This window comes from Schistocerca serialis, chromosome 1 (assembly GCF_023864345.2).
Source record: "Schistocerca serialis cubense isolate TAMUIC-IGC-003099 chromosome 1, iqSchSeri2.2, whole genome shotgun sequence".
NCBI lineage: Eukaryota > Metazoa > Arthropoda > Insecta > Orthoptera > Acrididae > Schistocerca > Schistocerca serialis.
Window position 1 is genome coordinate 154,106,382 of NC_064638.1, and position 23,423 is coordinate 154,129,804.

Consider the following 23,423-nt stretch of genomic DNA (forward strand, 5'->3'; position numbering starts at 1 on the left):
TGGGGTAAGTTGATAATTTGTGCCGGAGCCATCTACAATTGAAATTTATATCAATGCGGAAAGTTGAAAATTTATGTCACACCCATCTACAGCTGATGACGATCCTAACTCCTCTCAACAAGTCACTTATCAACGTTTCTTGATTATCTCTTAGTTAGGTTTGTCCCAAAAGCTAAAGAGCTGAAGGTTGAATTCAGAGGCTTTGGGCGTCAGATAGCTCATGCCCCTACTAGAGCAATCGACCAGCACAAAAAGTTAGGCACTACCTAGACTCGTACAGCAATGAATAAGCAAATGACTCTAAGAACTGTGCATTTTTCATCGTCTGAACAGTTTTACAAACAACAGATTAGCATAACCATGTTATATCATTCCTCAGGTTGTTCCTGAGGCATCAGTATGGATCAACCATTTCCAAACAGAGACTATTGAAAAGGTATGCTAGGTGAATTAAATGACTCAACCCAGATAACATGGGTATCAATTTTCATCTAACAAGTATCAACTTTCATCTAATTCACATTGCGATGGAGAGATGTCCATATCCATTATATTCTATAAAGGCGATGATCTCAAGATATACTTTATGATTTTAGTACAAGTTGTACAATGCATATCACATGCTCTATAAAGTCGATGATCTCAAGATATTCTTTGTGATTTCAGTACAAGTTCTACAATGCATATCATATATTCTATAAATGCGATGATCTCAAGATATTCTTTGTGATTTTAGTACAAGTTCTACAATGCATATCACATGCTCTATAAAGTCGATGATCTCAAGATATTCTTTGCGATTTCAGTACAAGTTCTACAATGCATATCATATATTCTATAAAGGCGATGATCTCAAGATATTCTTTGTGATTTCAGTACAAGTTCTACAATCAATCATCACAGACGAAGTGGTAGTACATACTGTTACTCACATGCATGGGTAAGCTGAACAATTAGCTAAAACTTTACATCAATTGTATAATGTATCACCAACATACTTCGCTTTTTCGAAACAGCTTCATGCAAAACAATTCACTTCCGTCATACTTGCAACATTCGAAGAACATGTAGTGCCAACCACGCCTTTATTTGTCTGTAAGATGATTATATAGGAAGACAGTAGAGCAACGCTCACAGCAGTTCGAAGCAGACATACCGCCCTGTATCATGTAAAGTGTTGGTATCATGAGGAGCATTTTATTATCTGATGAGACATTCCTAATACCAGAAACTAAGTAAAGATCAGCTGGTAGCTCTGCTTTACACTAAGGAGCTTACTGATGCATTTCTGGTAACATAGCTTCGTACGTTTCCATGAGCAAAATGTGACTTGTTGTTACCAGTCTTTGGTTTTTTACAATTCTGCAAAAAAAAAAAAAAAATGTACAGAAAGCGAGACTGATACGTTATAGAGAGCAATATGCTAGCACAAGGGAAATCCTAACTCAAGGGAGCCCATTCTAGAGCTTCTGATATTTATCCATTATTAGATGCTCTCAAGAAACGTCCACCTGTGTTAGATTTGTTGAAATCGAAGTTGGAAGGACTTCTTGTATAGGGAATTCAGCATAAAGACGAAGTCCATGTCTGCTGCATCACCACTGGACTGCATACAGAGCTGAATGATCGCTTATTTGATGAACGCCCATTGGCTGCCATGTATTAGTCATGCCATTTTTCGTAATATTGTGACCGGAACAAGTTCGCACATATATCAGAGCACCAAAACGCCAGGACAATCAGGATTCTAACAATGAAAACATGGAGAATGTCACGTTTTGTATAGGAGACAAAGATATTCTACTTAAAGCTAATTCAACTAAGCAACAAACTTCATTTCCAACTCAGGAGGATATACAGTCTGCTTCTCATCAAAAACGTGCGGCAAACGTAGCTAAGAGACTGAAAAACTTCTTTTGGTACTAGATCTTACTGGAGTCCATGGACGGTTTGATAATCCCACACCCCGATCATTGGTCTTTTGTATGCGGTATTCTGACGAAGTAAGAAGGTCAAAAAGAATTAAATGCTAATGATTATCTGCTATAGCACATCAATTTCCATTTGCATGCATCATTAGCGTATGAAGACACAATGGCAAGAGGTCCATCCATTTGATTTTTCATAAGAAAGAAGAGGTCATATTAAAATTCCATACAGAGCGTTTCCTAGACCCTGTTAAACAGTTACAAGATTGGGTTAATGGTGCTGGAAATTAGTATAAGATATTGAAAAGACTTGCACAATCTAAGAAATATGTGGTTATCGAGTTCCTTCGGTTAATGATAGGGAAATATGCAGTACATAGATTGCAAGAGCGGCAACTTCAACAATACACGAGTAAATGTAAAACAACACACGAGAAAATGTAACATCAGAAATACTTACCATTCCATTGACCTGATGGACAGGTTTTTTAGGGGTTAGACAAATACAGTATCCACTTCCAGGAAGCCGTTCACTTCGGATTCCACACCATTTATAGGGAATGTTGCAATCACTTCTCCAACGTTACCACATGGATTTGTATATGAGTGTAGCTTGTTGCAACGAGATTTGGATAGCGATAGAACTGAAACCGATGCAACAGGTATCACTGGGAAACCGTTACTATACACCACTTAATACAAATCATCTTTAAGGCACCACTGTAACCAGAAAGAGATTATAAACTATATAAAATTCAGTAAGCCCCATCCGAAGATAGCAGCAATACCAGTTTCCACAATTCTGTGAGATGAGTGTTAAGATTATTGGGCTTGTAGTATGTATATCCAGTCAATTACTGGGATTTCCAAATGGGTGTTGTTGAGCATGTCGTATGTAACACTGTGTCTACCTGCGACTCTATGTCGCGATGATCGCACCTCATTTAAACAGGTCAACATGGGTTTGGGTCACTTATGGACCTCTGCTACAATTAAAGGTGGATTACCTCACATCAATTTCAACTTTAAAGTCGGCCTTACCGTTGAGATCGTTAAAGGACTTCCTGAGTAGGTCAGAGAACCGTTCTATGCCTTTGTAGCATCGGTGATGCTGCCTCTCACTGCACTGTAGGGAAATAAGAGATTTGCAGACATGAGACAGCTAGAGCAGCGATGCGCAATGCTCGGGTTTTGGAGGAAGGTCGGGACACCGATATACGAAGACTGGAGCGATGGGGCAGCTGGAGCAAACATGAAATATATCACACTAGTTAATGGAGAGGAGAAATACTTACGTGAGACCATCAACGTAATTCAAGCCTTACTCTTGTCACAGAAACGAGAGCCAACTGATGGAGTGTTAGCCACCATATTGTGATACCAGACACCTCCCGTTGACACTTGACACATTACAGGACTTTGTGTATTCCCTCTATAAAAGGGTCGATAAAATGAAAAGGGGCCTCTCATCGCTTAAAATGAAGTTAGTTCGTTAACACGAAACATGCTTAATAATTCAGTTGACTGACCTCACTTTATTCATTTTAAGAATACGTCGTTATTTATCTCCTAGCACCATTCACTCACAATTTAAGCGTAACCAGCACAGGAAACAACTATAAGCCTGGTACGCGAAATCTCTAGGGTAGACGATTCTGAGCATCAGGGTAAGGAGACATCTCAATCGAGTATACGTGACACATATACTCAATTTCCTATCAGAACAGAAACTGAAAACTGTTTCTCACTGAGTAATAGCAAAACACTACCTTCCCATCACCCACCATTAAGAAATTTCACACAAATAATCATATACAAACGACAACAATCCGGAGACAGTCACAGTACCATAAACGTGTCTTTTCATGCACTGCTGTAGTACGATAAATTAGTGGGTAAACATCAGTACCATACACACAGGCTTTCTCAATTCTATCAGGCACAGAGTAATTGATCAATAACTAGATGTAACTCAAACAAAGATAAAATCAGAAATATCGTCACATGTTCCGAGACGATTAACCTGTTCATGGCAGTGGATATGGCCGAGAAGGAAAATGCGGAGAAACGACACGTTACGGTTGACCACAGCATAACATGAGCACAATATAGTGGTAATGCTTGGGAAACTACAATCATTTACTAAACTGGACACTTCCTAATATTTCATTTGGTGATAGGCGTACTTCTGAATGGGTCACCTACGACTATGAACGGCAGCTAATGGTTTGTGAATGCTGATCAAGTGGTCCTCCACTGGTACAACACTATCCCTGCAGTCAATACAGCAGGACTTACGTAAAGATTCCTAATTCAACTATGTAAAATATTCGATGACTGTTTAGCTGAACTCAGGAATGAAGCGTACAATGATGGATCGAATATGACGTCAGAGCACCATAAGTAGCAGTACACTGACAAGAGGGTTGCACTGCCGAGAGACGACAGAATTACCGAGGTCGACGGAACCTACAGCCATAGGGGACATACAACAGTGGATAAGGATCGGGGTTGTCACTAAGAGAATGAGGTTGGACAAACAAAACTTGTTCCTAATGTCTAATTTGTTTCTAAGACAGTGGTGTTATTGAAGGGCCTATTCCACCTCTCAGTTTAGCATTACAACGGAATGCTCCACAGTGTGAAGAATAAAACAGGCATCAACAAAAAAGTCAGTGAGGTACGGTAAAAAAGTCTTAAATTCCTACTCTTTTCTGCTTCCTTCAATGAATTGCAACATCTTAGAATTTAAAACAGAGTTTGCGTTTGATTATTCGGTACATTACTCATAAACTTATGTCGTCTATGTTGGACTGTGGCTAGGTAGCTGCGTTATGTTGTTTTTTTTCGAACTAGAATAGCATCAAACATTTGCTTCTGGTCGGAAACAGAACTGTTCACTGCCAACAGAGATTGCGTTATTATCCAAAATACTCCACTGGCAGATGCAGGGTGGTGGAAGAGCTATACGTGGGATCGCTATCGTGCTGAACGAAATTTGTGACATATAGGCATCCTCCAACTTTCTCGGAGCCTGGTCAATCATTGTAGGAAACAGAGTTAAAAATACTGCCTACATATTCGTAATGATGATATTATAGATCAGAAAGAGCTTCAGAACGAAGGAACGCAAAATAATAAAAACTATTTTCCCATACTTCCCACAACAGACGATGACGTTAGACGAGAGCGAGCTAATCAAAAGAAACTGCTTTAGTTCTTCTCAGACCCTCCGAAGGACCACAATGGGTTTTACAATGTCACATGTAACATCGAGTTTGCTGTCTAGAAACTTTCCCACTGTATGCCATTTATTTCCTTTTTCTTCGAATTCCTGGAGCAATTATTTCGGACACTAACTGTAGTGAATAATCATGATGCAATACATGCAGAGTGATATACTTTATGGTTCAATCACGTTGAAGAATTCGAACCATCAAAACAAAAATGATGGACTCTCAAAGATGTTGGACTCTCATAACTGAACAAATTTCAAGAATAGGAGCTACATCATTGGATAAAGTAATATTAAGGTATGCAAATTATTGCTCCACCAAAAGTGTAGACTACTTGCGGATATCTTGACAAAACAAGCATTAAAATTAGGGCTGGTGGTGACACAACAGGAAACTTGCTGTAGCACTCGAGTAAATATCTACGGGAAAAATATCATCTTTACCGGAGCATTCTTACTCCAACTACGAAAAGGATCTCTAAGACACTTCCATCTTATCCCTGTCTAACGACTAATATATCAACAACAAGGTAATCCGATACGTCGAACAGTCAAAAGTCGTTCGATTAAACTTGACTTTACCTGGTCCCCACAACAGAAGCAAACATTACCATCATTAATTAGTTATCGTAGCGGAGAAGACTTGGCAAAATATCGCCAATAGAATGCAATGTGATGAAACACCCTGATTCTCTCGTTTGTTTGATTTCTAATGTTGGCAAAAACCCGACTCTCCAGCCTCTTTCCTTTATGAACAAATGTCAGCCAGATCCACATACTACCTATACCAACTATGTCTCATTATTAAGAAGACACAATGTGTGGGCAAGGAGTACCCAAAAGACCATGAAAGACAATATGAAGAATGTCTGGCAAACATAGCTCAGAAAATGATAAACTTCTCTTGGTACGAGGTTGTACTCCAGGGCATAGAGGGTGTGACAATCTCACATTCCAACCTCCGGTTTGTTTGTAAGTCGTATTCCAACTATGCTGAGAAATCCTAAGGTGATAAAGTATTCATTGCACATGATTTTCATTAGTAACATATCCATTTCCAGTGGGATGAACCATCAACGTGTAAAGACACTCTCAGGTGAGTATTCATAACCACACTTTGTAGGTTCAGTGGCTACTGAGAAAAATGCTGAGGTCATATTCCAAATTCTAGTCATTGGCCCCCAGAATCTGCTAAAAGACTTCTTCAATTATCAGTTCAATAATAGGAGTATCTAAAATCCTCAGGTTGGACGACTACATAACCAAAAATGGCACATTGAACAATATGAGTAAATGCACATCAGTAATATATATCATTCTACTGACGTGATGGATCGGTTCAGCTGGGTGTTAGAGAATTTAATGAATAATATTTACTTCCAGGAAGTCGTTCACTTTAGATACTTAGCTATTAGAATTCGTGGGTCTGCAGAGCTAGCCAAACGATTTCCTTTTGGAGAATTTTATAAACTAGCGATCACACCAGTCTGTAGGAGAGTGGTCATTTGCAGTACTCTTGAACCTCACATTCTGAGTCGCCTCCAGCTAACTGTTCATCTCGTCCTCGGACACACGGCTTTTGTTCTCCTGATGGGGTCGTTCCAGATGCAGGGTCGCTGGCAGCTTCTGTGATAACGGTGGTCAGAAATATAACACGTGCTGAATACCAACTCAGGGCACCAAACGAACTGATCACTGTCTTAACAATGCAATTGTCGATTGAGAATTGAGAGCATTGAAACCTTTGAAATAAAAACACAAATAGTACAGATTCGTGATGTAGTGGACATCATCAATGGAATTCTTAACGTTCATGGTACCACTACTATGCCATTTAAATTTTCATGGTTCGCCCAATAGTTCCGACGTTTCGCAAAAACTTTACCTTCTAAGGCTATAGTGGCTGGATCCAAAATAGGACAACGACCTACGGAATTATTATTTCGGTAGACAGAGACTCTTATTGTCAAAAGAGTTGTATCCCGATCGGAATGCTATGCTAAAAAGCTCCCAGTTATTTTCAGCAAGCCATTCCCTCGCAAGAGACATGTTCTTGATCCTGTTACGGCTTCCACATCATCAACAACATCGATTAAAGCTTAATCAGAGTCATAGTTCGGTCCGAAATATGTCATTTGACTTCAATTATTCACTTATTTTCTGGAAATGTTCTGAGTTCATTCAGCTGAAATTCTTATGTGCTAGTACAAACAACTTCCGAAACGCGTATGAATATCTGGGAACAATACAAGATATAGAGTTGTTTTAAGTTAAAATCTTGAAACCTAGACAGGGTGCTATGGCACTTAAGAGAACTAAAATCTAACTTATGGCACGAGCGGCAATTGCCATTGCTCAATATGAAATCCCTTCATTCAAGTACTATCGGCGAGGGTATCCGTTCAAACCAATCTGTAGCTATCAAGAGCCCATGTGGCTTACTTCAGCAACCAGAAGTTTGAGAGAACAAGACTGAAATCAGAGAGAAAAAAAAATTTTTTAGAGTCTCGCCACGAGGTACCAAGCATAAGAACATCTGACAATTTTAGAATCTCATTTTTGAGCCTACGCTGTGTGTAGTGTGATGTGGAAGAACGCAGCTCACATAATGCGCGTAGTATGTACAAAGCGTTGCCAAGTAATATAAGGCACTGATGTTTTAGGCTTTTGGCATGCTGGACCAATAAAATCATCAACGTTTTACATCTAAGCAGCGCCAGTAGTAGGCTGCCACTAGCTATGACTCTTAATCGTGATGTATACCTAAAGCGGCCTACGACCAACAGTACACACAGCTGGTACCGTGGTACCAGGAACCGCCGCACGAAGGGAGTTCAGGGTGGGCGAGGAAACACCTCAAGGTATGCACTATATGTAGCGTACGTAGACTAATTCTGGAAAAAGAAAGGAAAAGAGACAACAGGACAGTTGTCTGAAGCATTGACTAAAAAGTCTGGAGTACATCTCCATGTTTTGGAAGACGTCCTGGGTAGGAGGAACTACCCAAGTGTGTGCAAGTAGTCACAACCCTGGAGACTACTAGCTGACTCAAGATTTTTGAAGCCCAAATATACTTTCAGTAAACGTGGAAGACGAACTCAACGTTATATGTGTGGTGTTTGCTCTTTTGGAGATGTCCAAAATAACGCACACCATTTTGATTCTGCAGCCCCTATGAACCAAGACAGAATGAATTAGAGACATTAGCTGCCAGTAGGCACTGATTTCAATAAATGGAGAAGATTGAAAATTTGTTCAGCGCTAGGATTTGAACCCAGGTTTCCTGCTTACTAGGACGGTGCGCTGACCAAAACAACATCCAGACATATTGGTCATCCCAACTGCACAGACGACCCTACCACGACTTCGGTCAGACCAAAATTCTCAAATGGACCAGACACTACTAGTGTAGTGCCCCTTCTCCATTATCCTGACTATTCGCGGCATGTCGCCTATTCCCGTAATAGTTCGATCTTGATGTGTATCTGCTCTGTCAGGATCATTGGCTGTCCTTGCCTTAACTATACATGTGGTGCCTGTTCTTTGGGGCATGTTAGAAAGAACAGACACCATTTTGATACTGCTGACACCATGAATCAAGGATATAAAGGAATTAAAGACATTAGATACCAGTGGTCCTGTGATTTATATCGGTGGGGTAAGTTGATAATTTGTGCCGGAGCCATCTACAATTGAAATTTATATCAATGCGGAAAGTTGAAAATTTATGTCACACCCATCTACAGCTGATGACGATCCTAACTCCTCTCAACAAGTCACTTATCAACGTTTCTTGATTATCTCTTAGTTAGGTTTGTCCCAAAAGCTAAAGAGCTGAAGGTTGAATTCAGAGGCTTTGGGCGTCAGATAGCTCATGCCCCTACTAGAGCAATCGACCAGCACAAAAAGTTAGGCACTACCTAGACTCGTACAGCAATGAATAAGCAAATGACTCTAAGAACTGTGCATTTTTCATCGTCTGAACAGTTTTACAAACAACAGATTAGCATAACCATGTTATATCATTCCTCAGGTTGTTCCTGAGGCATCAGTATGGATCAACCATTTCCAAACAGAGACTATTGAAAAGGTATGCTAGGTGAATTAAATGACTCAACCCAGATAACATGGGTATCAATTTTCATCTAACAAGTATCAACTTTCATCTAACTAATTCACATTGCGATGGAGAGATGTCCATATCCATTATATCCTATAAACGCGATGATCTCAAGATATTCTTTATGAATTGAGTACAAGTTCTACAATGCATACCACATTCTACAAAGGCGATGATCTCACGATATTCTTGTGATTTTAGTACAAGTTCTACAATTAATCATCACACACGAAGCGATAGTGCATACTGTTACTCATGTGCATGGGAAAGTTGAACAATTAGTCTATAGATTACATCAATTGTATAATGTTTCACCAACCTACTTCGCCTTTTCTAAACCACCTTCATGCAAAACATTTCACTTCGGTCATACTTAGCAACATTCGAAGAACATGTAGTGCCAACAACACTTTCATTTGTCTGTTAGATGATTATATAAGAGGACAGTAAGCAAAGCACATAGCAGTACGAAGAAGACATTCCGCCCTATATCGTGGAAGGTGTTGGTATCATGAGGAGCATTTTATCATCTGATGAGACATTCCTAATACAAGTGGAACATCAGCGACCTTGGCGGGTTAATGTATGGTGCGGCATTATGGGAGGGAGGATAATTGGCCCCCATTTTATCGATGGCAATCTAATTGTCGCAATGTATGCTGATTTCCTACGTAATTTTCTACCGATGTTACTGAAAGGTGTTTCACTGGTTGTCAGAATGGCGATGTACTTCCAACATGATGGATGTCCGGCACATAGCTTGCTGCGGTTGAAGCGGTATTGAATAGTATATTTCACTACAGGTGGATTGGTCGTTGAAGCACCATACCATGGCCCGCACGTTCACCGGATCTGACGTCCCCGGATTTGTTTCTGTGGGAAAGTTGAAGGATATTTGCTATCGTGATTCGCCGACAACGCCTGACACCATGTGTCAGCGCATTGTCAATGCATGTGCGAACATTACGGAATGAGAACTACTCGCTGTTGAGAGGAATGTTGTTACACGTATTGCCAAATGCACTGAGGTTGACGGACAGAATTTGAGCAATTATTGAATTAATGTAATATTTACAGGTAATCACGCTGTAATAGCATGCATTCTCAGAAGTGATTAGTTCGCAAAGATACACGTATCACTGGAACAACCGAAATAAAATGTTCAAATGTACCTACGTTCCGTATTTTAATTTAAATAAACCTACCTGTTGCCAACTGTTCGTCTAAAATTGTGAGCCACGTGTTTGTGATTATTACAGCGCCATCTATCACAAAACGAAAAAGGTGGTCTAACTAAAAACATTGATACTTCTTTACGTACTACACGAATATGTGATAAAAAACGGGGCTTCCTATTTAAAAAAACGTAGTTGATATCCGTTTGACCAATGGCAGCGCCATCTAGCGGGCCAACCATTGCGCCATCTGGTTTCCCCCTTCAAGCTAGACAACTTTCGTTCTTTATAGTTTTTTCGTTTGACGCTTATTTCGTGAGATATTTGGCCCGGTCACGATGAATGGACCACCCTGTATATGTGGTGCTCGCTCTTTTGGAGATGTCCGAAAGAACACACCACTTTGATCCTGCAGCCACTATGGACCAAGATAAAAGGAATTATTGATATTAGCTGTCAGTGGGCACTGATTTCAATAAATGGAAAAGATTGAAAATTTGTGCAGCGCTAGTATTCGAACCCAGGTCTCCTCCTTATTAGGAAGTTGCGCTGACCACAACAACATCCAGACACAGTGGTCATCCCAACTGCACAGACAAACCTACCACGACTCCCATCAGACCCAAATTCTAAACTTAACCAACACTACTGGTGTAGCGCCTCTTCTCCATTATCCTCACCATTTGCCGATTTCGCCTATTCCCGCAATAGTTCGATCTTGAAGTTATCTGCACTGGCTGGATCATTAGCTGTCCTCGCCACTGTAAGTTATGATTTAGTCAGTACAAGTTGCTGTAAGGTTACAAGGACTAAAGGATGTATTTCTTTACTGGCACTCCTGGAAACATACCCTGTTTAAGAGACTAAATACACACATAGAACGCAGTTTCATGATATCTCAACGCCATAAGCAATCTCAATAGTTTTAATAACCATCATATAGGCATGCTGCTGTTGGCGGGAAGGTAAGCAACCACGCTCGTTGCGCATCCTACTTCTGAGCGGCTAAGTAATGGCGATCCAAGCAGGGCAGCCCCTCGTGTGAAAGTCGAATTCAGCGGCAGAACTTCGATGCCCAGTTTTCAAAAAGGTGACCACCATATTACAACTTGGTAAACCGACAACTTAATCATCCATTATAAGTAGAGAATTTGGCATGTGACTTATCAGTGCGCATCTTTACGACTGGGAGAGGATCTTGCAAAATGTACAAAGGGCAGAGTTGTCAAGGAGTCAATTCACTGGGTCCACCCTACTGCATATGAGAGAGAGGCGTCTAATACGGTAAAAATAATACGGAGAGCACAAGATATACCCAGTGCGACATGTGTTGGCAAGAGACAGCGATCTATGATTTAAACTCGTTAGGGACGACAAAATACAAACGCCGGAAAAACAAAGCTTGCACGAAGAGTCTATCACGTCAACGTTTGGCTATGAACACAACAGGTGCGCCTCGTCGTCAAACTGTTAAAAAGAACCGACCCACCAACACAAAATTATGTGCGCAAGTCACTGGCTCCCCTTTCAACACAACTACGAAGGCTATCATCCTCGATATCCAATCAGAATAGCGATGTGTTAGAAGAAATCTTAAGGAGAATAATAGTAACAGTCCAGGAGGTTTATGAACGGTATCTTCTCAAAGCATGTCTGAGGAATGCTAATTAATCGTCGACATAGCACAAAAAAGGTTGTTCAAGATCCTGAATCGACTCTTAGCTATGATGGTCTTAAACATGTGGCTAAATGTTTGTACTACTAGTTTTAATATGATAAAAAAAAATTTTCAAGTAATTCGACAACAGACCAGGATGTTATAAAAGAGTGAGGCGTTAATGGCAATCCTGCTTCTCTCATATCGAAGCACATATCCAACAGATTCATTAGTGTTATGCGTAGCATAGAATTACCCTCATGGAATCTGTGCCACACAAATCTACTGAAAATCTTGATCACTTAACCAACTCGTGCCAACATGTTAAGATTTGATTGGGAATGGAATACAAACATCAGTTTGGGAGTAGCCAATGAGTTGTGTCTGCCAATCTCTTCCTAAGTAGCGACCGCATACAGTACATTAATCAGAACTAAATTCAGGAATACCTTCAGAATTGCTGAAAACATTAAGCTATTCATGGCAATAGGTATAACTTCGAAGAAAGATACAGGAGAAAAGATACTTGTGCATCAGGGAGTACATGGACACACTGCATTGGAAGTCTTTTGGGTATCAGAATCAGCTACTGTACTGACAACTACTCTTGTTTCAACTGGGCTGTAACGAATTCTCGAAATGGATCACCTGTGACTATAGACAACCACTAATGACCTGTGATACGATTGTAGCTAGATTGCCATGCCACTGGTAACCACAAAGGCTGTTGTTGCTCCTGGACGATTGTATCAGGAATTATTAATAGGGCTAAACAGAATGTTCCGTAACAGTCTGACACACCTCTTGAACCAAGCATATAATCAAAGATCAACGTTGAAGCCCATAACACATGGAAATCGCATCTCTCAACACGACGATAAAGAAACGGTAAAACTGCAGCAAATGGCTCAAAGATGACTTTAGAAAAATTAACCTATAGTACAGTGAAATACTTCTCATCTACCTGGAAGTGACAAATATAAAGAAAAGATCCAATATGGAGAAGTTCGTGGAACATACAGCCACTGCGGGCACCCAACCGTGAATGAAGAAGCAGGATGCCATGAAGCAAGGATGAATGGGCAGACAAGACATATTCCTGTAGTTAGCTGTGTCCTCAAAGCTTTGGTGTTATTGAACACACATTTACATGTTTTTTGCACACTAATACGAGAGCACCAAGAGCACGATCAAAAAAATCTATGAAATTAAGCCAATGGATAAATTCCTCAATTACGGTAGTAAGTTTCTCAATTACGGTAGTAAGTTTCTTAACATGTTTTCGTCTGAAGTCCACATGGAAGAATGAAGCCCGCTGGAGTTCAACAAGGAATTCTTATTTGATGATTCTGTTGATTGTACTGAGCAGATGGAGGGTAAATTACTTGCTCCACTCAGATCAGAAGATAGGACATCAAAGATCACCAGGAATTGGGCTACCACCCAGGTAACCAAATGCCAGCAGAATGATACTACCGTAGAAGAACAAATCAAAAGGCCCACCATGACTGTGACAGAAATATGTTGCCTAGTCGCATCAGGCAACGCTTCAGAGAACTGACAGACAATAGTAGTTAATGCACAGGAGAGGGACCTTAAGGTCTCAGCACTTTCCAATCATTGTTTTGAGGATGTGATTATACATTCGTGCAACATAGCTGATTAGTGCTACCATACTCCCGAACAGACTTCAGCATTTAATTCCTGAGATTGGCTGCTCATGTAACTAAGGCTGGTACATTAAAGGTGCCTGTGTGGTTGTCACATCGGTGATACACCACTAAACTGGATTCAAGTGTTTATTTAATAAAGAACTCGACAGTTATAATATTCATTTCCAGGGTGCACAAACCTTTAACTGCTGACTAGATTAAACGACACTCCATTACTGCTGTCTCATCGCTCGATATGAGAAACTGAGATACTAAGTACTGTGTGAAACTGTATTTAAACTCAAATGCACCTGAAAATTTGGGTTAGAAAGTGCTGTTCTACCCAATCAACGAGAGCACCATTCCAGCTGAAAGTATTGCGCGTATGTCCTCGTTAAAATGAGATATCGTTTCACGAAATGAGGAAGAGATTGAAAGACCTGATAGAAATTCTACGGAATAACTGTTACTACTGATGACAGTGGAAGAGACGCTCTCAGTCTACAATTCAATGAAATTTGAGGTATATGCAGACATCAAGGACCAGTGAGTTACTGGACATCAGAAACGTCAAGCTCTACTTACCTGTAGGTAACGGAGGACTACGAGTGGCATGCATTCAGTGGGCACAAGGTAAGTTCTATTACCCAGTATAAGCAGAAAACAGACGCAAATCTACTAGAAATATTAAAGTTTAATACTACTGCAAATATGGTTTGACAAAAGCGATTTATACAATATTTTAGGGTTGATGTTGCTGATTTTTTATAATTATCGATTAAATTCATAAGTTTGCGCTCACTGTAAGTTATAATTTAGTCAGTAGACGTTGGTATAAGGCTACAAGGACTAAAGGATGTAATTTCTTTACTGGTACTCCTGGGAACATACCCTGTTTAAGAGACTAAATACACACAGGGAACGCAGTTTCATGATGTCAAACCATGGCTGTGGGATAACAACTGGATAACAACTGGCAAGACGATTTCAATAAGTTTAAAGAGGCATTAGTGAATGCAAATATACTTAGTCACCCCAATATGGAGAAGGACTTCTATCTGCACCTAAATGCCTCTTCGCAGGGTCTGGGGATGTATCAATTCCAGATGAAGGCTGTAAGATATTGCTGAAGGTAATAAGTTTTGCTAGCTACACGTTAACTGAGACAGAAAGATTATATCTGTATCAGAATTAGGAGAGTTGGCAGTAGTCTGGGCATTCAAAAAATTTGAGTACTTCTTATGGGGTAAGCGTACAAAACTATAATGTGATCACCAATCCCTTTCATTTTTGCTGACACACAGATTACTGCACAGGAGACTGGCAAGGTGGTGTCTATATCGGTAAGAATCTAACTTCAAAGTTATTTATACCAAGGGCAGTCAGAACATGACTGTCGATAGTCTATCAAGGTTACCTCAAGGTCTAGATGGATTTAGTGAAGTTTTGGAACAGAATTCTGAGATAATAACTTCTCTTATGCAAAGTAAAATGGCAATCTGACTGCAGTAAACAAATGAAAACCATGCAACAACAAGACCTAACATGCAGCGGTCAAACAAAAACCAACACAGGAAGGCAACGAACAGGTAAAAATATGGTACAGGGAATATAAAGGTGTTTTATTCCATCGCAAACAAAGGTGCGTTTCTCTTTTTGAGAAGTACATTGAGGAATCCATAGCGTACACCCATGAAAAGTGGGGACACTATGGGGTAAATAAATGTACCAAGGAAACATTGCGACTTTCCAAATATGTATTTAGCGTCTCTGGATGTGGCTGGCCCCTATCCAAGAGACAAGGTTGAAGTAAGATATGTAGTAGGACTATATGATGTTTTTACAAAGCATATTAAGATGTATGCTGTACATAATGCTCCATCAGGAAAAGGATCGAAGAAGATTACTTGACGATACGAAAGCCAGGAGTGATAGTTACTGATAAATCCTTATATTACTTAGGACAGAAATGGAAGCAGTTTGTGACACGACAGAGTATAAAACCCATCTTAGTATCAAGATTCCAGCTCAAGGCATCGCCCATAGAAAGAGTATTCAAGGAATTTAATCGGTTCAGAAGGACATACACACCATACAAAGACAAAAAATGGGTAGACTATGCCACACCTTCCATGCAGGTCATTAACTCTCTTACAAATTCTTCCACTGGTTTCACACCAAATGAATTAATGTTATACACCAGACAAAAGGACAAATGACAGTAAGCCGTACCAAAATTACCAGTGGTGGAAATGACAATAGAGGAGAAAACTAAACAAGCAGTAATCACACTGGAAAACAGGGCTGAATATAAGAAGAAAATTTGTGATCGGAAACTGAAGCGTTTTATACAGTTTAGAGAAGGCCAATGAGTTCTGCATGAACTTACTTACGCATGTAATTTCTTAAGTAAGATGTATGTCAGTGTTGTAACCATGTCAATATTTTTTAGTTTTGTCAAAGTAACGTAACAATTATGATGTGATATAGAATAAAGGTTCTGAAACATAATGTTAGTACTGATCATTCTTGGTGTAAAACCCAAGTTACAGTGGACATGCAGCAGATGAAAAGCAGTTCGATGGGTACACCCTACAAAATTATAAGAATTTTAATAATAATTTCACATGTGGTGACTGTAGCTGGGATATGTCATGATTCTGTAAATTAATCTTACATTTTGTTTCAAATTCTGCATTGTATTTGAAAGTTACGTGAAGAAAAGAACAAGATGGTAATCAGCAGCACTGCAATACGAACAGTGAAATGATAAACGCCAAAAACGAGGTTAACTGAAATAATAAAAAAGCATAGAAGAAGAAAAGTACTGTAAGTACATTTTTTTTGTTATTTGCATGAAAATTTTTCTTTAGCTTTGTTAATGTGGGAAACAAAAGGTAGGTTGACGTAAATAATCAGAGTGGTGCAAATGTTAGTGTGGAAGAAAGAAATGATAAAGATTCAAGTATTTGCTCATCAATCCGTGATGAAGATAATGTAGTTAATCAAAACAACGGAATTGGGGAGAACAGTGACCACGATAATGTAAGCGTATGTTCACCTTTTCGGGGGTTCAAGTCAAGTGCGTCTGTTTTGAATAGATTAGTTCAACTGATGGAGAAACAGAAAAAGTCGATTGTTGAACAGATAACTTCTCTTGATCAAAAACTTGACTATTGAAAAGAAATTAGATGAACATGGGAATCAAATACGTGAAACAAAAGATAGCTTACAAAAATGTTGGGTACAAGTAGACAAAAATACCAAAAACGTGTCAGTTATAAAGCGGAAAATTTCTACTTTCAAACAAGAACAGCAGAATTTTGAAGGAAGGTTAGTTTCTGTAGAAAGAAAATATGATAGTTTCGAAAAATTTGCAACCTCAGAATTTCAACAATTAAAAAAGTTTAACAAAAATGTAATGAAAAAAATTACCGAGACATAAAAGTATACAAAACTATACTAAAATTGCGAATGATAATTTTACAGAATTAAAAGAAGATGTAGGTACATGTTTAGGACGAATTTCAAATTACAATTCAAAAATTCAGGAAAATTGAGGACACTGTTACTATAAATTCGTTCAGGAACTACAATCAATTTTGGAATAATATCAATATCAAACCTTTCCTGGGGAAGGGAATATAAATTCTGTCGACTTTATGTTTCAAAGTAAAGACAACTTTGAAAGAAGCCTAAGTGACAATTTAAAAATTAAATTAGTTAAAAAACTCTTGGATCGTGAGGCTCTCTCATGGGCCAACCAGACAATCAAACCTCACATGACTTTTTCTGAAGCTGAACATGCTTTCATAAATAAATTTTGGTCAGAAACTAGACAAGCCAGAAACAAGAGTTCTTAAAATGTCCAAATTTCAAGCAAGGTAGTGGTTAAATGAAAACATTTGGGGAAGAGTAGTTAAAAACATTAGTGCATTTAGATAAGCCACTAGATGAGATGATTCAAATAGATGCTTTGAAAAGTCGTTTGCCATAAAGAGTACAATTGAGTCTGGTTTATGGGCCTCATGACAATAGTGTGGAATTTTTGAGATATGTCGACAAATTAAGACTTAGCCTGGGAAATGACCGAAATGTATAATGACAGACGAGATGACCGTAGAAATAGAAACAGCAGAGTTTTAAATGAACATTTTGAACATAGGAATAGGAGGAGAAATTTTGGAAATGAAAATTATAGGGGAGATTTTAGAAATGAAAGAGAACCAATGGAACAGTAGATTCAGAAATGATGACAAAAGAAATGATAGGGAGAGACCAGAGAACAGAAATTCTGAACCAAGAAATAGGCAGTGGAGACAAGATCAAGGAAATAATGATAACAATTTTGATAACAGAAGGAATGGTCCATGAAAGTAAGGCCTGCCTCTTTCCGAGCATGGCAGAGTGAGGCAAATAGAAACGGTGTTTATAATCAGCACATTGTGGTGATTTCAGAAAGGCGTAGAGCAAATAGGGCATACCAAAACTATGTGTCCAGAATACAATCTGAAGTGAACAAGAGTAATTTTGATAGGGAATTTTGGGAGGACTTTTTTTATCTGAGAAGAAAGATGAACAAAAAAGGAAAAGAAAATCTGAGTTTAAAATAGAGGAAAACAGTCTGACAAATTTCTTTCAAAGTAGTAATGTAATACTAGTTACTGATAGTGATGAGAACAGATCTGATGAGTATGGTTTAGTGAAAATGTTGAGTGACTGTGAAATGAGTGAAAGAACTGATATTGGTGTCGTATGTATGGAAGCTGATGATCATGTACTTAGAAATGAAAGTGGAGATGACAGTGTTATTCCAGATAAAATTTCAGTACGCAATAAACAGGAAAAAGATGGTGATGTGGTAGAACAGAATGATCATACTGTTGAAGTTGTTGGTGCATCTGAAGAAGTGTGTTTAATGTTACTGCTGATGATGACGATGATTAGCTTGATGATACTGTATTGCCCACAGAATTGGATAGAATAGTATATGCAGAAGTTAAGGTTGATGATTGTATGCTGAATGATTCTGGAAACTCCGATGTAAGCTTGTGTGATGATTTTGAAACAAGTAAAAAACAACATCATAAGTTTAATTTTGCTAGTAAATGTTAGTGATATTGTGTCTGAATGTATTAATGAAAATGAGGGATCAAATTTGATCAGTGATAAAATAGTGAAAGTAGTTAATCACTATGATAACAAATGTAACCATAGTGACCAGAGGTTTAAAATCATAAATGAAATTTGTCAAAATGTGTGTTTAAGGAAGGAAAGTTGTTTTGAAAATCGAAACAGTCACCTACTAAAAAAAAAAACAGTGGATGTGTAGAAACAGTAGAAGAAAGTCATGATTGTGACAAACGGGTGAAATTCCAGGATATAGAGGAGGATCTGTTATTTGAAAATGAAGTCAATAAAATTGGTAAAGAACTTGGGAGTCCATATATTGTAGTATAGATTTCTGATTGGGTAGGATGCTGTCTTCTGAACACAGGTAGCCCAATTACAGGATTATCAAAGAAGCTAAGAGATAGGATAAAAAATAATGAGAATATCACAGAATTTCCAGTAACAGCAGTCAGAGTAAAAGGCACAACAGGAAAAAGTAGTAAAAGAAAATTAATGATGTGCAATTTGTACAAGGATGTTTAGTGACTGACAATTTGAATAAAAACTTGATATTGGGTATGAGCTGGATAGTTAAGGCAAAAGTAAATTTTATCTGGGCTGACATGAGGATAACATTTGTTGAACCAAAGAGTGGAATTCATGAGGAAGCTAATATTGTAATGGAAGATGATGGCCAAAGTAATCTGATTAGGGGGTGCAAAATACAAATGGTGGTGGTTATTGTGAGGAAGGGGAAGAATTTTGTATTAATGATAACAGTTTTGACTCCTACAGTGACCTGGTAACTAAAACAATGTCTGAAACTGAAAGCCTTAATGTAGAGAACAGAAGAGAACTTCAGAATTTTTTGTGGGATTTTAACGACATATTTCAGATATAACCTGGGAGAGTAAAAGGGTACCAATGTACATTGAAATTTCTTCATTAAACCATATGCTATCCCCATCTGCAAAAGAAAAGAAGTGGAAAGAGATCTTCAGAAAATGGAAAGGTGGAAAATAATAGAAGTTGTAGGTCATACAATAACCCATTAGTAGTGGTTTCAAAACAAGATGGGGGTATCCGATTCATTCTTGATTCAAGAAATAGATACTTAGAGAGAAACTGACCATCCTGAAAGCATAGATGATCTGCTTAACAAGTTCGAAAAACGTAAGGTATGTGACTAGCCTTGACTTAACTTCTGGGTTTCATCAGATTGAACTGGAGAGATATTCTAGAAAGTACACTGCATTTTTGTTTAATGGAAAAAGTTTTCAGTACTGTGTTGTAGCATTTGGTTTAAATGTATTTGTAATAGAATTCATTAGGGGATTAGACTTTGTTTTGGATAAAGAACACTTGGAAAAATTAATCATATATGTGGATGACATTTTAGTATCAAGCAAGACCTGGGAAGAGCATATACAAATTTTAAAGGAAATTGGAGAGAAAATGAGACAGGGGGGGGGGGGAGGGGTAGGACACTAAAATTAGAAACATGTAAATTTGCAGCGAAACAATTAAAATTTCTTGGCCATTGCATAAGTGAAAAAGGGATTTTGCCTGATGGAGAAAAGACTGAGGCCATCGCAAAATTTCCAAAACCTAGGAAAAAAAAAAGATTTGAAAAATATTTTGGATTAGTAAACTTTTATCGAAATTATGTGAAAACACAGGCACTTAATGCACCATATTTAAATAACTGGTTAAAAAAATGCAGTGTGGGATTGGTCTGATGAATGTCAATTAGCTTTTGAGGAAATTAATAGAGAGTTGATAGAAAGTGAAAACCTTTATAGGCCTGATTCATCATTACCATTTTGCTTGATGACTGACAGTTGTCATTCTGGTTTGGAGGTACAACTGTTCGAAGAAAAGGAAGTCAATGGGGAACTAGAACATAATTCTAGAGCATTTGCAAGTATTCAATGAACTGTGGATGAAGCCCAACGAACAGGCATTACATGCACTGAGCGAAAGTAATAGTGCATTGAGAATGTCTAGCCTCTAGCCGAAATATAGATCTGCACAATAATTTTTTTTTTAAATAGGACGGCTGACTACTGCAATCTATAATTTAGGAAGTTGTTACTACAATACATGGGTATCATCCGCAACACAAGGATTATATACCCCGCATTGAAATAAGAGTTTTTGCTGCTCCTCAGGAGCCACTCGTTCCTAGGGTCTCCAGAAGATTTCAGGTTAGCCGAGCTTGTCTCAACACTCTACGGCGACACTTGTAAGAGGTCCATGGATAAGGAATTTGTTGTTAGCGCACTCGAGCAGATGTAATTTCGATGATTTGCTCACGCACGCCAATGAGTGCCAATAATTATTCACATTGGCTGATACAGTAGTATAATCCTGAATGATGACTAGCATATGACTTAATGTATCCTTCACCTTCTGACCTAATTACCAGCAATTACTACAATGTCCGTATGTCCTATTATCCCTCATGATCATGGAGCACTACATTTGGTTTTTGTACTAATTCTACGTTGATATAAGAGTATGGATTCTACCAGTATGTGGTGTTGACATATCAAGCTGTCCACCACCTTGAACGATGGAGATGCTATTATGGTGCTACTGTTTGGTGTACCTAACGTACTACCAAAATGATAACATACAATATTAATGCAACATTTCAGTGTCTTGTTTACACTGATAAATACTTCAGGAAGAGCTTCAGATTATCTCACTTGGTGTTGTGCTTCTGTAGAAAGATATGGACTTTCAGTGCAGCCATGTGCAACCCACTCTGCTACAACCATGATGCTATCCTTCCCATCCCTTTCCTAGTTCTTGTAAAAAAATGCTAAAGACTTATACAGTGCGTGTGCACTTTAAAGACTTTTACAGTGTGTGTGCACTTTATTTCATTTCTTAATGTTTTCAGTTCTTTTAAAAAATGCTGAAGACTTATACAGTGTGTGTGCACATTATTTCATTTCTCAATATGTTTAAATTCTTGTAAAATGGTAAAGACTTATTCAGTGCATGTGCACTCTATTTCACTTTTCAATATGTTTAAATTCTTGTAAAATGGTAAAGATTTATTCAGTGTGTGTGCACTTTATGTCATTTGTTTATACATTTTGTACTCATTGTGTATACATTTTGTCATTTCTTAATATGTTCTGAACTCAGTGCATGTGCACTCTATTTCATTTCTTAATATGTTCTGCACTTATATATATGTATATACTCTGTGACTGTAGACTTAGTAAACTAAATAGATTATAGAACAATTTGTTGCTCATGGCAAGTCCAATTGACTCACTATCGCTGCCCAATTTCCCCCCCCCCCCCCCCCCCAGTGGAGGGTTATGTGAGAGGTCCATGATTAAGGAATTTGTTGTTAGCACACTCGATCAGATGTAATTTCGATGGATTGCTCACGCGCTACCTGCGATATGTAAGCTATAAGAGAATCTCAGACCAAAGAGCAGTGTTGAGTGCAGTAGGAACTGTGTGTTAGTAGCAGTAAGTAGTAGCTAGCAGTCTGGTGTATCGTGTTGGCTGGGCCGGTCGTGGTGGAGCAATGGCGGAGCCTCAGCTTTGTAGCATAAGGTAGAAGCAGTTTCGTGCATATGTAGTATTGTTATATCAAGTTCCATGTAAATGTTTTAAAAAATCTCTTAATAATAATCTTCCTCATAAAAAGTAGCTTTTGACAATCATTCATTTCAATTTAAAGAATTTACTTATTTCTCCAGTCCATGGTCATCCCGATTATTGCAAAGAAAAATCAGTTGTTCTTTTTATACATGACAAATCTGTCGGCCAGCATTGCACTCGGCTGTGCTGGAAAAATTTCTTATAGGAGCAGATATATATGCGTTATCCAGCGACCTTATTGAGGTAAGAATTTTCTATTTATTCAGAGTGATCTTTCAGGGCCATGACGCAGCACTGCTGACGTCTAAAATTTACCAGTTTAAATTCACAGTCAATTATTGAAAGGTTATAAGTGAGTCACACTTTTATTATTGAGAGATTAGTCACATTTTATTATTGATAGGTTACGCAATTTATTTTTTGGAAGGTTACACTAAATGTGAAAGATAATTATATATTTTTATAGTGGGGAGGTTACACTTGTCGACAACCGGCCAGGATCGCATTTTTGTGAATTTCTACTCTTATTTACTTAAATGTAGTTTGCATCTGGCGCAACGTATTTACTAATTTGTCACTCTTTCTTTCACAGATCATTGGCAATTTATTGCTCTTTGTTGTAATTGTATTTGTTCCATTTTTGCTTTGTCTTTGTTTCATTCTGTGCTTAACTTTGATTTGTGAAAATGCCGTGCAAAACTGCTAACAGTACATCGCGATGTGCAATGAGTGAAAAAGCTGACTGGAATAATTTGACCGATAATACTAGCGACAGTCAGTGTAATAGTGATAATCCTCTAATTATAGATAATCAGTGCGTGCCGATTACTAGTAATGATTTTATTCCAGATGATTAACAAACACATTCAGTTATGTCCACACTTAATTTAACGGCAATTGATGACGCGGCACGA